This window comes from Cyprinodon variegatus, unplaced genomic scaffold (assembly GCF_000732505.1).
Source record: "Cyprinodon variegatus isolate N-32 unplaced genomic scaffold, C_variegatus-1.0 Scaffold417, whole genome shotgun sequence".
Classification (NCBI taxonomy): Eukaryota; Metazoa; Chordata; class Actinopteri; order Cyprinodontiformes; family Cyprinodontidae; genus Cyprinodon; species Cyprinodon variegatus.
The window spans coordinates 373,045-389,459 of record NW_015150870.1 but is presented as its reverse complement, the minus strand read 5'-3'; the positions used below and the strand labels follow the sequence as shown (position 1 = coordinate 389,459).

Genomic DNA, 16,415 nt, shown 5'->3' with positions numbered 1-16,415 from the left:
ACACATTAATCGTTATGGGTATTGACTCCAAATTGTTCCTTTAGCTCACAGAGCAACCTACTTAAAACAGTAATTATACCTATAACATTGTAAAAAAATATATAAAAATTTCCATTAAAAAAAAAAAAAGTTTTCATCTGTCAATATGCTATATGCAGAACTCCTTGAGAGGAAAAGTTTTGCTTCACCTGGTTTAATTTCGTAATAAAACCCCTTCTTTAAGGAACCTTTGGCTATCCAATTAATCGAAAAAATAATCAACAGATTAATGGATTAGTAAAATAATCATTATATGTCCTAATATATTTATATATAAAATTAATGTAGTAATTAATCAACAATTACTACATTGACATTTTACAGTGTATTACTTTCTATTTTCTAACGTTAGACACAATGTCAATGGCTAACTCAGTCAATGTCTTCGAGTCAGTCTGAGATAGCCAGACTAATGCTAGGCTACATACTATACTACTGGATACATCGGCTTATTTGTGGATTTTCTTGGTTAGTTCATCCTCTGACTGTGAAATAACCTGTGGAACATCTTCCCACAGCTGGCAAACTGCATGTTTTTGCAGCCAAATGCTACACAAGTAGGCATTTCTATTGCTTGCCTCGGTGAGAGTGGGGAGTACCAAGATGGCGGCAGGTGACTTCCCTTTTTTCTGGCTATCAGTATTCCAGGGAATAAATAGAGATCAGTGGGTTGATGTCAAATAGTAAGGGTAAAACCAACGGTTCTTATTACCGCCACCTGCTGGACTGCAGGTCTAGTTCAGTTTCTGGAAGGCTGCCTACTACTACTGCCACCTAAAGGGCTGGAGTAAGAAGATCAGTATCTTACTCTGTTTAAATGTAACAAGACCATAAATTTAGGGCCTGTAAGATTGGGAAATAGCAGCAGTTTAAACTAATCGATTAATAATCAGTACCTTAAGAAAACAGCTTTTCATTTTAAATACCGTACTAAATGGATTTAGATTGTCTAATGTTCTGTTCTGAGTGGGTTGTTCTTTCAATAAAATTCTGTTTTACAGTCTGAAGATTTTCCTAACTATGATTCAACTACTGTATCAGTTGATTATTTCAATGGTCTTTTACAAAATTAAATGTTATTAGTAACCTATGAGATTTCTCCTCAAAAATAATCAGAGTAAAAACTTGATAAAGTTAGTATATCAGAATCCAATAGATTACAAGTGAACAACTCAAACTAATTAACCTTCTCAGCAGTAGCAGCAGTGATGTAGAAAAAAACCTGCATTAAGAGAAGACTCCACATGTTTGCAGCATGATGTTAAAATAATATAAATCAACTTTACACTACAGGCTTCATTCTTCGACCACACTTCTTACTTTAATTTTTAAAGCCTACCACTTAAAAACTCCTATTCTCTTTTTAGATGAAATATTTAAATCAGTTTCCTTTCCTGGTACTATTCTTCTTTTTTTTTTTTATACTGAATCATCTCCTGTGACCAACAGATGAGAAGATGTTAAAACATAATTACAGAGCGCGTAGTTTGAGGATTTGCAACCAAAACTGATGAGTTTTGTATTTCATGATCACAATAAATCGTTGATTATCAGTTTGATCGTTGCCCATCCCTAAAGGCAGCATAGGAGTTATTTTTGGCCACAAAGGAACAAAAACTTTAAGATCATTAAAACACATCTAACACATTATATCTAAAGCAATGCAGAGAACAGCCACCTCAAACAGTTCATCATGTGACTCTTCTAAAAAATGTAATGCAGAGGCACACAGCCACGGATTATAGCGGCCTGCTAGAGAACATACGGCTCCTAAACTAACATGAGAACTAAAACACAGCGGAAAGATCTAGCTAAACACAAAGCTACATTAGCAAACAATCAGAACAACATCATGCTACAGTAGAGCCAAACTCAATAGAAAGAGACAGAGCAGGCAAAGTCAGCATAATGAAAGCGAACAGAGCAGAGGGGACATGGTGGCTGGAAAAACCAGCGGGCTAATGCAGAACTGCTGACAGGTCTGTCCCTGTCAGGTTTACCCACAGCTCAAACAACCCATTCAGCTCAACGCCAACTGGGACATGAATGAAAGGAAACCAAGGATTGTTCACACAGCAGCTCTGTGATCTCTGGCTGTAATTTTACAATCACAAATAAGAATCAGAACCCAGCAGGTAAATCATACTCAAGTCAAAACCATGGCTGCAATTTTTCTACACCAAAAAAAAAAAAAACCAACATGAACATTTCTTTGAGTATTTAAGCAGGTAAATTAGACTATATGTAAATGGAAGTATTTTTACCCTTAAAATCAGATAATAAAATATATTATGCACTTGTAATATGACAATATCATTGTTTTGTTCTTATTTCAAATGTAAATAATCTTATTTCATTGGAAAACTGTCTCACTTACTTGCTAAATTCAAGAAAAAGGCCCTTTTTAAGAAAATTGGCTGAATAAAATGTTTTGCATCTTATTTTGTTCAATCTAACTTGATATACAGAGCAAACAAAGAAGTTATTTTACAATAAAGCATTACCTAAGCAGGAAGGTAATTTAACACCTTAGATAAACACAAACTTAAACCAACCTGAGCTGATGAAACCAGGAGTGACCAGTACAGACTTCCTCACATTCCAGTGGTTCTTTGTTACAGGACAGAGACAGTATCTACCTAGAGATTTATCACCATAACCGTTTGCCAAAAAAAACCCAACTATGATTATCTACAAAGAAAACTTTTTGCAAGGCTTCATAAGTCCTAAAACCAAGCAGAGTCTGACTGAATGGAGTCTAATGTTCCCAATAAGCCCCAAGTTCACATCTTGTAAAAACATGGAAGTTGATCCCAGAAATGACACACCCAAAGCCAGCCCAGCTCTGCTCCTCAGGTCTGCAGGCTCAAGTCCATGAGGAATGTCCAGATCCTGTCAGATCAGACTGCCAGCCGGGCTCCAACCAGAGGGTGGGGTTTCAAATTAAAGAGAGACGATGGAGACCCCCACCCACATCTGGACATGGACTTTTTTAACATTCCTTTAGCTGCCGTGTGTTCTCTAACAAAGAAAGGGAGAACTATTCATCTATGCTCCCTTTTAACTCCGAAACCTTATTAAAACCAGCAACACATGTCCATAAACATTAGTCAGCTTTCCAGCAAAAATATTTAGAATTTAAAAGTAATTATAATCATAATTTTCTGAAACTGAAACGCACACCAACCATAGATTTTTTTAGTGTCTATCTTTCCTAAATTCATTAGTTTTAGTCGCCAGCTTTGCTTAATTACAAGAGATGCGTTAACAAGGCATTAATAACGCTTCAGTCTAGGTAAAAAACGCGAACTGTTGCTTTAACTAAATGCGCTTTGCTTTCAGAGAATCCTGCTGCAGCTACAAGCAACAAAACGGAAAGGAGGGAAAACGTCATGCATTCAAATACTGCAGCTGAACAAACCCCGACGGATCCGCCAAACGGACAATGACCGCGCGCCCACCATGAAACCACCGACTAATCAATGGAAACTAACAACAACGGCGTTAATATGTCACTCCTGAAACCGGATACTAAAATGAATAGATGTTATTATAAGTTCCTACCTGTTAATAACAATCAGAGTCGACAGGGGCCGTCTAATTCCTGCGCACTGTATGACTGCGTATGTTAATCTCATTGCTGGCTAAAAACCGTTAACCAGTGTTACTGAGAGAAACCGCTCGGCTTAAACTGTTAAAAATATCCTCAGTGCAAGATTTAACTTATTAATGTGGCGAGAACACATACGTGTTACAACATGAAGGTTTGTTCGAACTGATTTTAATTATAATAAATATTAATTTCGACACCAGAAATTAGTCGGAGCCCAGTTCACCGTTAGCAGGAGTTAGCATCGGCTAAGCTCCGTTACCCAACAAAGAGAGGCGCAAAGAAGACTTGAAATTCTCTTAAGTCAACCAAACCTGGAGACGCACTTACCTTATGTTGCGCAGTTAATTTCGCAGAGTAAACGGGGTATATAATCCAAACCACTAAATAAATGAATTGAACTTAATATTTTTTTTTAAAAACGAACTTTGCTAACGTTTGACGTAGAGCTCTTTCTCCCTCCCTCTCCGGGCAAAACCCACCAGTGACCAGGAAGGCGCGAAGCCTTGTGATTGGGTGGCTCATCGTTCATTTCAAACTGCTCTGCTCTCTGATTGGTTGTTGGTGGATTTTAAATGTATTTGGATTGGTTAGGAGAGAGTCACGACTATTGTTTATTGGTGTCATATTACAGCCATACAAAATGGTAGATTGTGTCGAAAACATACAGAATATAAACATTTTCTTGAAGGAAAAAAAAATATGGCAAATAATTTTTAAATAATCAGATTTTAGATGTTATCAGGTATACAGTGTTAAGATGTTAAACTAAATTTTGTCTCCCAAATAAAAAAAAAATTTAATAAAATGTTAATTTCCAGAATCTATTAACTATATGCTTGCACATGAAGTTAATATTTTTAATACAATGAGAGGAAGAATGGCACGTTTGAAAATTCGAACTCCCCAATCAGACTGCAGCTCAGCTGTTTTTTTTCAGCTTCCTCATCTCTCTGCAGCTCAGTGTTTTCCTGTCTCAGTGCAGCTCTAACCAAGGCCCTTCTGTCGCAGTAAATCAAGAAAAAAAAAAAAAAAAGCTTAAATGAACAGCAGATGTACTGCAGAGTTCCACCCAGAGGAAATACGGCTGCCTATGAAGAGGCAAACTTTTTAAGTAGCCGATTAAGTGGGGGAAGCCTCCCCAGGACAGTTCAAAACATCCAGAACACTGTTTTTAGTAACATGATGCAGCAGCACCAGGATAAAATCAGGATAGTGTTAAGAGTTTTGAGAGTCTACCTTAATTTTACATAAATCTAAATAGATTATGGCATTTAAACATTAAACTTGGTTTCACTTTTAATCCAAAAACATTGAAGATGAGTAAAAAGTAGCGTGGTGTTTCAGATTTGAACTGGTAATCTGTTATCGGTTCGCTTGTAATAACAGCACAGGTGTTTTAGGACTACATCTGCACCAGCAGTGAACAAAGCTTGCTCCCATTTTGAGTCAGTCTGCAGATCTCTTCCTGTTCTTGCTGAGCAGCAAGGCGGTCTGAATGTACCAACTGACATAAGGGTAATGGAGGAGATTCTAAAATGAAGTTTTAAACGAAACTGAAAGGATAAATGTTCCCAGACTGTATCAGGGTTTTATCTTCAGAAAAAAAAGAACAAAGTTTTTACCTTATAAATTGGCCACAACACTTTTAGCACTTAGATTCATAAGAAAAAATGAATAGTCCCAACAAATTTTCAAATGAAAGTGGTAAAATATAAAAATACTTCTTTAGGAAAGTAGGAAGAATTTACTTTTGGTTTAAAGGGGAGTCTAAAGCCTAGTGTTTTTTAATCTTTGTTTCAATTATAAGCCAATTCATCAATAAATTATAGCTGGATAGATAAAGAAAACACTCCCTGTGGTTTCTAAAAGCATAGCAGCAACAGACACCTGCTTCTGTTTACATATGTGGCTATGAGAAACTATGTTATTCTTTAGAGTTATGGTTAAACTATAGATGAACCACTTCTACAAAACTTAAAAAAAAAACGGAATCTATTCATTTTACCTTTTCTCTTCAGTGTTGAACAGACCACATTAAAACAGCTAATCTTTTAGGCAGTGGTGAGGACTGGAGGTGAGGTATGGTGGAGCTAAGAAGGCAGGACATGTTTGGCATGAAGGAATTACAGCGTTATAGGAAAAATAACCTGATACAAGTTGTGAATCACGGAGGTGGAAGTGTCATGGTGAGGCTTTAAAGCAGAAGGAACTGGCTAGTTTCCACACAGACGTTTCAGAGCAACGTCAAAGAATCCATACAAACTAAAGCCCAAATAGAATTTGACCCTACATTAGAGAATAAACCACCAAGGGGGGCTGGCAGTTTGGTGATGGACATTTCTGCAATAAATCAAAGCCCATTTCTTGGATCCTTTTGTATGACCTGAAACAGAGTTGTTAACTTCAGACAGGTCATTTTTCTAACTGTCATCAAAGTGCCATTAAATAACTTACTTCCCGGAGAAAAATGAGGTTAGACATCGAAATCGATATCTATGACATCAATGTTATATGTTGGATAATATGGCAATATGGCTTCTTCACCTATTTCAAAGCCAAAAGAAAATATGACAATGTTTGCTTCTCCTGCCTCCATTAAAGCAGTATGAGATTAGTGTTCCTCTAAAGTCCCGTCTCTGTTTAAGAATATCACACAAACTTCCCAATTAATAAAAGTATATAGACTTTTAGTTTGGTGACTTACCTGTATGGCTGTTGGGTAAAAAGAAGAGATCTCTTAAAGCTAGAGATTCATTCTTCCTTCTGCAGATGCAAATTCATAACATAAAAACACAAAAACATGTCTAAGTTTGAGTGGATAACGTAAACGTGCCTTCAGGTTTTTTTTAAGAAAAGAGAAGGAATTATTGTCCAGTTTATACCACTGAGGGAGGCCGCCATGGACCACCTGTCTGCTGCTGCACCATGCTAATACACAGAAATACACAGCAGTCAGCTGGTGCTCACCTTAAAGGAAAAACATTTATATTTTCTCTGAATTACTCACAGTTTGATGGCAAATTGTGTCTTAAATTACGCACCATTTAATAAGAGGGTGAACTTCACCCACTTTAAATAAAAAAAAGGATCAAATGAAATTAATGTTCTCAAAACATTTAAGCACAACTTAAACAGTTATGAGTGGTCCTCTATGGAGTGAAGTTTGTTCCACTTTTTGTAAAAAAAAAAAAAAAAAAAAATCCTAGAAATAAAACTTAAAAAAACAACATTTTAATAAAAAAATAAAAAAATAAAAAAAAGTGAGAAAAAAAGAAGTTTCTCTCAATTGTTTTTTTAATCAAAATATTTTTCAGTTTTAATTTCTTGATTGCATTTTTTTTCAATTTCCATTTAAAGCAGATTTCAGTGCATAGCTAAACACTCAAAAATAACCAACACTATAAAAAAAAAAAAGAAAAAGTAGGATAAACTTACCTTTATCATAGCTGAGGGAAAAATAAGGGAGCCTTTATCAGCCAGCTGGCTAATGCTACGTTCAGACCGCAAGCAGCAGTAGCAGCTAGTTTACATGCCGAGTCAATGGTTGACGCGCATCTTGGCGCAGCAAAAGATCCTGTAGCTCGTTTTAAGCAGCAGGAGCAGCACCTGACGAGCTTCTAAGCATCTGAAACACTGGACATGCATGGGAAGTAGCAGCTGATGGAGTTGGAAAAATGAAAATTTTGCTGCTGGACGCGCCACTTCAACCAATCAGAGAAGCTGATCTGGGAGCTGGCAGGGAGACACAATCTGCGCTGCTGATGCAGAGCGCTATGATCACTCCTCTGAAACAATTTATTAACGCCTAAATTAACTTAAAATCTGCCGGCAAAATATTTTTGCTTTCATTACCGTCATTTTCGGACTATAAGCAGCGACTTTTTCCCCATTTTTCGACCTTGCGGCTTATACAACAATGCGGCTTATCTACGGACCTTTACAGCTAACAGCCAGTAGGGAAATACCTAAATCTATGGATTTTACCATCCACCATGTTGACGTCACATTTGTTTCAACACACAAGTACGGTAGGCGCGCGCGCGGGAATGCGGAGGTCCTCCGGAAGCAGACTTCTACCGCGAGTGGTACGAGACAGAACGACAGCGAGAAAGAGGGACATTGCGAGCGCAAGACAGTTTGTGTGACACCCTCATTATGGAAAACAAACGTACCGGTAGAAATAATAAATAGGAGCTTCCCCAAACAGTTAGCTCTTTCCTGACAATCCTCTCTGTGCAGGAACCGTATGGTAATTAAATATAAAAAACCTGCGGCTTATAGTCCGGTGGGGCTCGTATATGTACAAATCATGCAATTTAGCTTCTGCGGCTTATATTCAGGTGCGGCAAATAGTCAGAAAATTACGGTATTCTGGTGCATGCAGTTTGGATTATGTACATGATAAACGATAACATCGACTTCCAGCCAGTGGAAACAGTAGCAGCAAACCGTGAAGAGGCGACCGGGTCAGAGGCTGCCGTTGAACGGGATTCCCAGTGACACTGCCGGTGTACGGGGGTCTGAACGGCCCCAAGAGAGAAATAATTGAAAGCAGGATGGGAATCTGGATGAACTGACTGCATAGATGAAGTTTTCAGGTCGACTTTCTCACTTAAAAACATATTAAAACAACTTTTTACCCACTGATTGCAGCAAATATAGCTGCCATTGTTACAGGCAAAGAAAGGATAGGGTAGCTCCGCCCAACGCGGATCAGACCCACTTTTTCCACCGTGCAGCTGGAGCCGCACTCCAGAACTAAACTTGTACAAGCATCAAAAATGAAGCAGCATACACGTTTTTGCTGCTCCTGCTTCTTACGGTCTGAACGTAGCCTAAAACGCAAAGCAACAGTTATTGACGAGGTGAGAACAGGAAGTTATTTCCCACAGACATTTTGAATCCTTCTCTGGTTTCCTATTGAAATAAACTGCAGGATGGAAAGCTTTAGCGATGTTTTAACGCGCTACATTTTGACTCCAGGTTTAAAGTCATGCACATCTGACACCAAGACGCTAAAAAGGAAGCCATTCTTAACTTTTATTGCAACTTATTTTATTTGCTCAAACAAAACAGCATGTTAGCTAGTAAGAAAAGACTGATTAACATGAGTAACAGTATGGTACAATGCAGATAAGAAAAGAATGCAACTAACTGCAGCCAGGTCACATCTTCATTTTCCTCTGCAGATCTCTAGATTCACAGGGAAACTTCCTCCTCATAATAAGGTGGAGCTGATTTGACTCTGGTTTGAAGGAAGGTGGAGATGCTGAACCAAAAACAGTCTTTAACATGAACACAGCTATCCGTCTCCACTTCTAATGACAGATTCAGGTTAATATCAGAAATTACATCAGAATGAAGATCAGGACTTCTATTATCAAAGTTTGATTGTACCTCTGAACTTTAGAAAAAACAGTTTAGATTCATCACATTTAGGTTAAAATAATCTTGGTGGAAGCGTGATTAAAAGCCCAAACCTGACTGAATGCTCCCTTTAAATGAGTCGGACCATGAAGACAAATGAAGAAAGAAACAAAGACCGCCTCTACGCATTACTTTGACATATTAAATGCAACTTCGGAACAAGGCACAAACCACATCGCTTCACAAAGAGACCCCCCCCATACCAAAAGCATTTTACCGGACACCTAAAACACCTTCGCTTTTAGGTCTCTTGACAGGATGATACAAAAATAAGAAAGGCGACTTTGTTGAGAGTGATGTTCAGCAGGAGGCTACTGGCTTAGATCCTTTGGTGAGAGGAGCCGCGCTGCTGCTGGCAACAGACGCCCTAAATGACTGGTTTTAGGGGATGCTGGATTGCTTTGCCAGTTTTTGTCTTAAAGTGCAATCATTTCTGAGTAAATGTGCAGCTCAGAGAAGCCTGACGGCTGGCTGATTTATCAGAAAATGTTTGAGGTGAAGATGAGTTTTTATAATTAATAGACAGCCATAGCATGCCTGCTAGAAATAATATATATATACACAGCTAAATAAAAAACGGATGGTATTGGCTATCCAAGTTAAGCGACGCCATAACCGTTACTTTCATGGCGTTTCTGATGACGGAGGGATGACTGAGTGCGATGTGTAACAAAGCTGTGACATCAAAAGCCCTTTAAGAGTTTTATCGAATGAGATCCAGCAGGGTTTATGGATAAAAGATGGACATCAGCTTTTTTTTCATGGAATTATAAAAAAATCCAATCTTTTCACCTGGTCAGTGAACGCAGCACATTTTATCAGCCATCATCCTGATCCTGTTACTGAAGGTGAAAATTTTGCTAGTTGGTATGGATAAATAGAGGAAGCAGAGAGGTGTTTAAAGCTGTCTTCTGTTCATTAGGGCTGTGTTCAAGAGTTCAAGACTTTTAGCAGAGAAGTGGAAGGCTGCAACAGCAAATATGAAACGCTCCATCATTTTTTCAGCCTTTGTAATCAAACCTGGTGGGAAGTTGGAAAGGGTTCACGTCGTCGCCGCACAGCAGGACATTTTTTGAACGCTGCTCTGGTTCCTCCTCAGGTTGTAGCTGTTTGAGGAGAATCCAACTGGATGGGAGACCAATCAGTTTCCCCTACAGATCCAGGCGCTCGGCCCTAAGGCATTTTTTAGGTTACGCTGTGATGATGAAGCTCCCTCTTCAGGATCTCATTCGGACAAAACCGGAATACTGAGCTGTAACGTGGCCTTTAAATGGGTCATCTGACCTCTAATCTCTAATCTGTAATCTGGAAATCAGCCTCTAAGCTTGTAACGCACCCCTCTCAAGTTGATTGTACTTTGAGTTTTGGACTAAATAGAAAGAGTCAAAGTGAACTCCAGGTGTTTAGTCGATAACAGGACTGGGAAAACTTAGTTTGATGTTTGAAAAAAAACAAAAAACAAAAGAGAAAGCTCCTCAGTGAGCAATGGAGGAGGGAAGAAAATGGCACGCCTGCGTCCGTAGATGGACATGCATGTGGGCTGCATGGGGAAAGGTTCTCTACAGTTAAAGGTTATGTATGTATGGTTATATATTATCATTGGGTTTGATAGAATAAAAAAAGCTAAAAAACAAAATGAGTTTGGTGATTTTCAGAATGGGGGATGTTTACGGTGCTCTGATGGTTTTCATCCACCAAAGGCGATGCGTGAAAAGCCGCGGCGGCGCAGGGATGGCGAGTCAGGGCCTTGGAGCTAATGCTACACTTATTGCTTGTAATAAAACTCAAGACGCTTAATGCAGTTTCGTGGCAGACTATGTGATCCTATCGCACTAACGAACCAACAACAGAGCACTCAGGTGTGACAAAGGATGAGTATGACCCCGTATCGCCATGGCGCCATCCTAGCAGGAGGCGCTCATCCTAAAGAGTCTCATCCACCTGCTGCTGAATGTTACAGAGAAATAAATGAGTGGAAACTAATTCAGACAGAATAAAAACACGTCAGGTTAGGAGCCCACCAACTGACAGACATGAGGGATTATTGAGCTACTAGATATGGCCGTACTATAGATCTAGACCAAACAGACGTGGTTGATAGATACTCTCTCTAAATAACTCTCTCTTTGTTTTGTACATATTCAGGTTAAAATAGCATTTTGAGGAAGACGAGCTTTACAGTGTCCTGCGGAGTGGGACCGCAGCAGAGACTGGCAGTCCCTCATACGCGCTCACACTCAGCCACACACACGCGCTACCCCAATGGCATTATGGGAAAAAAAGTCTGTTTTTTTAATTTTTTTTAGTTCTGTCCCAGATTTCTTCCCGTCTCCAAGTTCATCAAAACATCTGATAGGAAATCCCAGGAGTTCTGACTGTGAGCATCAGGGGTCACTACAGCATCAGTGAGGAGTTTGTCGTTGCATTTAGGTGCCGTTGTTACCGTAGGGGATACAAAAAGAGAAACCGTGTTTGCATAAAGACAGTCGCTTCTCTGGCAGACTGTGCCCGGTCCCCCAGGAGGAGGTGGGGGGTTAGGGTTAGGGGGAGTCAGTAAGTAGCATCTTCCTACTTCCACCCTGCTGCTCCATCAGACACCGAATGCTGTCCTTTCTGTGGGATAAAGCGATTCTCATCAAAGTCACCATCTCCATCTCTGTGATTGTTTGCTGTCTGGTCATAAACGGACTGTGGTTGGCTTTCTGGTCACATGGGTGTGGGTGTTTTAGGAAAAGGGAGTTTGGATCCTCTACGCGGTGCTGGACTTGCCCAACTCCTCCCTGATTGCTGCACAGAAAGAGGAAAAGGACACAGAGTGTCAGCTGATCCTTTCTAAGGTCTTTACAGTTCTGGGTTAACAAGGGCAGAAACTGAACATCAGAGACCTACTGGACGTCCATGGACTGAATCTGTATTCCTGCAAACTGAAACTCAGCAAACTAGTTTAAACACATTCTACAAAATAAAACTGAATTTAATGGTTTTAAACTGAATGAATTTGGTCTGAGGACATATTTGTGTTCTTTGATTCAATTTCAGCTTGAAATTTCAGTTTCTTTGTGTCGGACAACCACAGATGCCCGTCACAGAGAAACTGAAATTCAATTCTCAAGATGAAAGTAAAAAGTGACCAAATTAAACTTTTTATAGAACCAGATACATTTTCAAAGAAAATGAATACATTTTCAAATGATGTGTGAGTTTATTACACCTTAATTAATATTAGCTTACTGTTGCGTGTCAGAACTGATGTTTTCCCCAGTAGTTTTTCTAATTAGGACAGTTCCTCGGTCTGGATATATACAGTTATAATCTTTATTCTGCATGTGGCAAAGATTTGGGAATGAGAGCGGCGTCCTTCAGCTGAGAACAAAGTAATATTTTGATAAGGCTGGAGACATGGATGTCTCCTTACCTGCTAACATGTATGATGTGATGATGTGATGATGTGGCAGATTGGAGATGTATAAAATGCTTCATTAAATGTGATTTGAGGCGAATTCCTGAGAAGTGAGCCTGGTTGGTAAGCAGCTGCCTTCTGTAACTCTAAGCAACTTCTCTGATCTGAGTAAGATTACAGTTTCTATCAAAATCTGTTATCATGTCTCATTGTTATTTAATACATATAAGTTATGAAGTTTTATTTAAAAAGTTTGTCCCGTGTGATCTTTGAGGTGAAAGCTTCGAGGTGTAGAAATAGAATCTACCTTTAACACCATTAAATATTCTGTTTTCATAAAGTTAAATTGTTTTTTAAAGTGATTTAGTTCATTTCAAATGACATGAATACAGATTCAATCAGGGCAATTATAATTTAAGTCCCTGATGGCCCAAGTTTCACCCATAAACAAGTTAGCAGCAAACAAGTCAAATCTTAACAGTGAGTAAACATCCCAGCATTACTGCTAACTGCAACATTACAATGGAAGCTGTGAGTTTAGCTGATGCTAAAGCTGTGATTGATCTGGGTGTTTGTGAATGTGTTCCTGATGGAGCCACTGGGGGATCATATCTATGATTCTAAGTGAGCTGTTACTATGATTAGAAAAAAATACTAGGATTATATAGAACTATATAAATTAAGTCTAAAAAAAGTTAAAAAAAAATTATAAATAAAAAAAAAAGACAAAAACCCAAACAAGCAGCAGGCCTTCTGTGGGTAAAAGGAGCCTCGTTTCACATTTGGGGGAACATGAGGGCAACAAAATGCACCGAAACTGAAGTCAACCTTTGACTAACTGCGTGTTTCTGAAATGACGTTATTTCACTTCCTGTTTTCAACATGCGTTGAATAAAAAAGAAGTCTTCTGTAAATATGAGGAAGGAAGATCAGAAGACAGACGTTAAAGTTTCACAGCTATAATAATTACCATCAATGAGCTCTTCTTTTAGTTTGGACAGCTCCTTTCTCATTTCATCAAGGATATCCTGGGAAAATAAAAAGAAAAAAACATGAAGTTTTCTCAAACACAGAGAAATGTTTGAGCAGCTCAGAGAAGTTAGCAGGTTGAGAACCATGGAGCAGCTCCTGCTGCTAGGAGGAGGAGGTGGTTAGAGTTAGCTCCTGGTGACAGGAGGGAAGCTAATCCCTGAGTGGGAATCCCCATCAGATTAGGCTCAAAGACTGATTTAATAACACCAAGACCTAAACAGCTGACAGAGGCAGCAGAGAGGGGCTCAGCGGCACCACGACTGACATGATTGATCCTTCAACTCTGAGCTCTGGGAATGAGAAAATGACCATGGGAACGAGTGCGGCAGTCTGCCAGTAGATAGGCAGGACTCTGAGACTCGACTTATCTAACCGACTCATTCAGAGAGGTCAGAGGGAGGAGCTGCCCACACCCCACCACTACTTCTGCCCAGTTTAGCGATGACACAACTAACCAAGGAGAGGAAATGCTTTAGACATTTCTAAACAGATTGAACCAATACTTTGGTCTCTATGGAAATAAAACCTCAAATAGAGCTCAAATTTATAGCAAAAAAAAACAAAAAGATCAAATAATGAGGCAGAGGTGGATAATGAATGGTGATATTGTGTTAAAACTGCATCAAAGGTTTCATTGATTATATCTGAAGGCAGAAAAGCACTCAGCTGACTATCAGCACTGATCCAAAAGAGATTTTTTAACAAGTTGACATTTTTTTATCAGTCTAGTAGCTGAAATACTTCTGATTGTCACTGTTTCCTCTGCTAAATAACCTGTTTATTAGTGGGCTTTAGTTGAGGACTTGGTAAAAAAGTGCATTTGCAGTATAATCTCAATTTTACAAAACTATTTTTCAAATTGCGGAGGCTCAATTTTCACATTATTTAAAGGGCATAGCTACAATTATTCAACTAAAACACTTTATCAAAAGATACTTACAATAGGTCTAGAACAGTGCAAGATAAAAGTACAAATTGTACTGAAAAATATGTGCAGTATATGAATAATTGGTTTGCAAATTTTGATGAGTCCAAATCATATAAAGTACTTCTGGCTACAATAAGATAAGATAAGATAGACTTTATTGATCTCACAGCGTAGAAATTCAGTGTATAGAACCAAAGAATAACACAAACACACACAAACAAAAAAACCTAGACTGAAAGTTTATTATTATTATAAAAGAGCCATAAAGCCCAGTTAGATCAAGTGTGCAACTTGATCTTACGGATAAAAACATACAGATGTGATCATTTCTCAGTACAGCTGAGAAAGCTAAAAGCTAAAGCTGCTCGCAATTTCTAAATAATTGTTAAAGTTAATTGTCCAGGCAAAATATTAAATTTGTCCAAGGTAAAAATAAATAAAAGTCTCTTCTTTCATCGCATATCATTAGAAATTGATTTAGTTACACTGCAAAAACAGATTAAAAAAGATATTTATTTCAAATAATTGCACCTGCTTAATACATAAATTTTGTTGTGAGTGTTTTCAGTACAGGGGCCAACACGGGCCTGTGCCCCTGCTGGCCCCTGTCTAGAACCGCCTCTGACAGTTCATCCCCAATGGCAACAGCGACATGAAAGGATTCTGCACCAAAAAGAATATTAGGTTAAATTCAGGCGAGAACAAATCTTCTGCACATTTCTCAGATTCAGGGACTGGTTCAAGCTTTTGAGTGTTGGTGCCGATTTATGGAAGCAAAGCAGCTCAGAAAACCATGCAGAGATTTTTGCTTCTTTCTGCATACATAAATTAAATGTTTGCTAAGGCTAATTTTTAAAGGACCTAGCAACCAGTTGGAAAATGGTGCAGAAACAGAAGAGAAGGAGTTAAAATTATAGGTTTCACCTTTAACAAGAATAAAACAGACTTTATCATCACACAAAAAGTGGGCTTGCTGCGTGACGGGGTGGGTGGTGGGTGGGAGAGTCACAGCTATGCAGCTAATGTAGGAACTTTCCCACCCAACAGTAAAGTCCAACAACAGAACACTCAGCAATGACAGCGAGCTACTGAGGTAATGAAAACAATGAAACCCTGGAGTAAAACAGCTACATGCTGATGCTGGTGAAGATTCTCAGTCATCCAGGACATAGTTATTATAAAAGGGTTAAAGATAATCCAATGGACTTTGTTTCCAAGTTTGAAGACGTTTCTCTTCCCATCCAGAAAGCTTTTTCAATTCAAAATGACAGGAATAGGGTTGAGTTCGAGGTTTTATACAGTTAAAGTAAAGGTTTTGATGGGCTACTCTATAAAACAGAGGTCACGGACCACAGTGGACCACAGGCGATGGGAAATAAGGCGAAGATGATGAGAAAAAGAGAGCAGAGAAAGTGTGGACTGCTGGAAGAACTGTGGTGAACTGGTGAAAGAAAAGTGAAATGGTGCTCAAAGATGAGCCTGAACATTTAGAGGATGTTTGGCTCAACCTGCTGCTGTGAAGCAGGATTCTCCACCATGAACAGAATCTAAAATAAATCTGGATCCAGGCTCAAAAGGAGCTCCTTGATATGTGCTTTAGAATGGCTTAGTCTCCATTCAAACCAGGTTTAAAGCCTTGCAGGGCAGCAGAAAGCCCACTGCCAACATTAAGGACAGAAAATGGTCAGTTCAGGTGTTTTATTAAATGTGAATCAGGAAATTGTCTATATACCAAAATGAAAGATTGTTGTTTTCTACTTAAAAACACACTTTAGATTTTAAAAATGGAAAAAGGTACTGTTTATTTTTTTTTATATTTTTTAATTAAAAAATTAAATGTGTAACATGGATGCATAAACACCTCATTTTATTTTAGTGTTAAATTCTGTTAAAAGTAACAGGCTGATGATTTTCTTTATTTGGAACCCACTGATTTTTAATTGGTTACTCCTGATATAAAGCCTGGAACTCAACGC

At 38.6% G+C, this 16,415-nt stretch overlaps 1 protein-coding gene across 1 annotated transcript in view; it reads right to left on the bottom strand.

Annotated features, from left to right (window-relative positions):
• Positions 1-4,138, bottom strand: part of lbr (lamin B receptor) — a 17,936-nt gene extending 13,798 nt beyond the window's left edge. Inside the window, exon 1 of the mRNA XM_015388250.1 lies at positions 3,980-4,138. The gene's annotated coding sequence lies outside the window, so the exon portion shown is untranslated. The remainder of the gene's footprint in view (positions 1-3,979) is intronic.
• Positions 4,139-16,415: the final 12,277 nt, after the last annotated feature.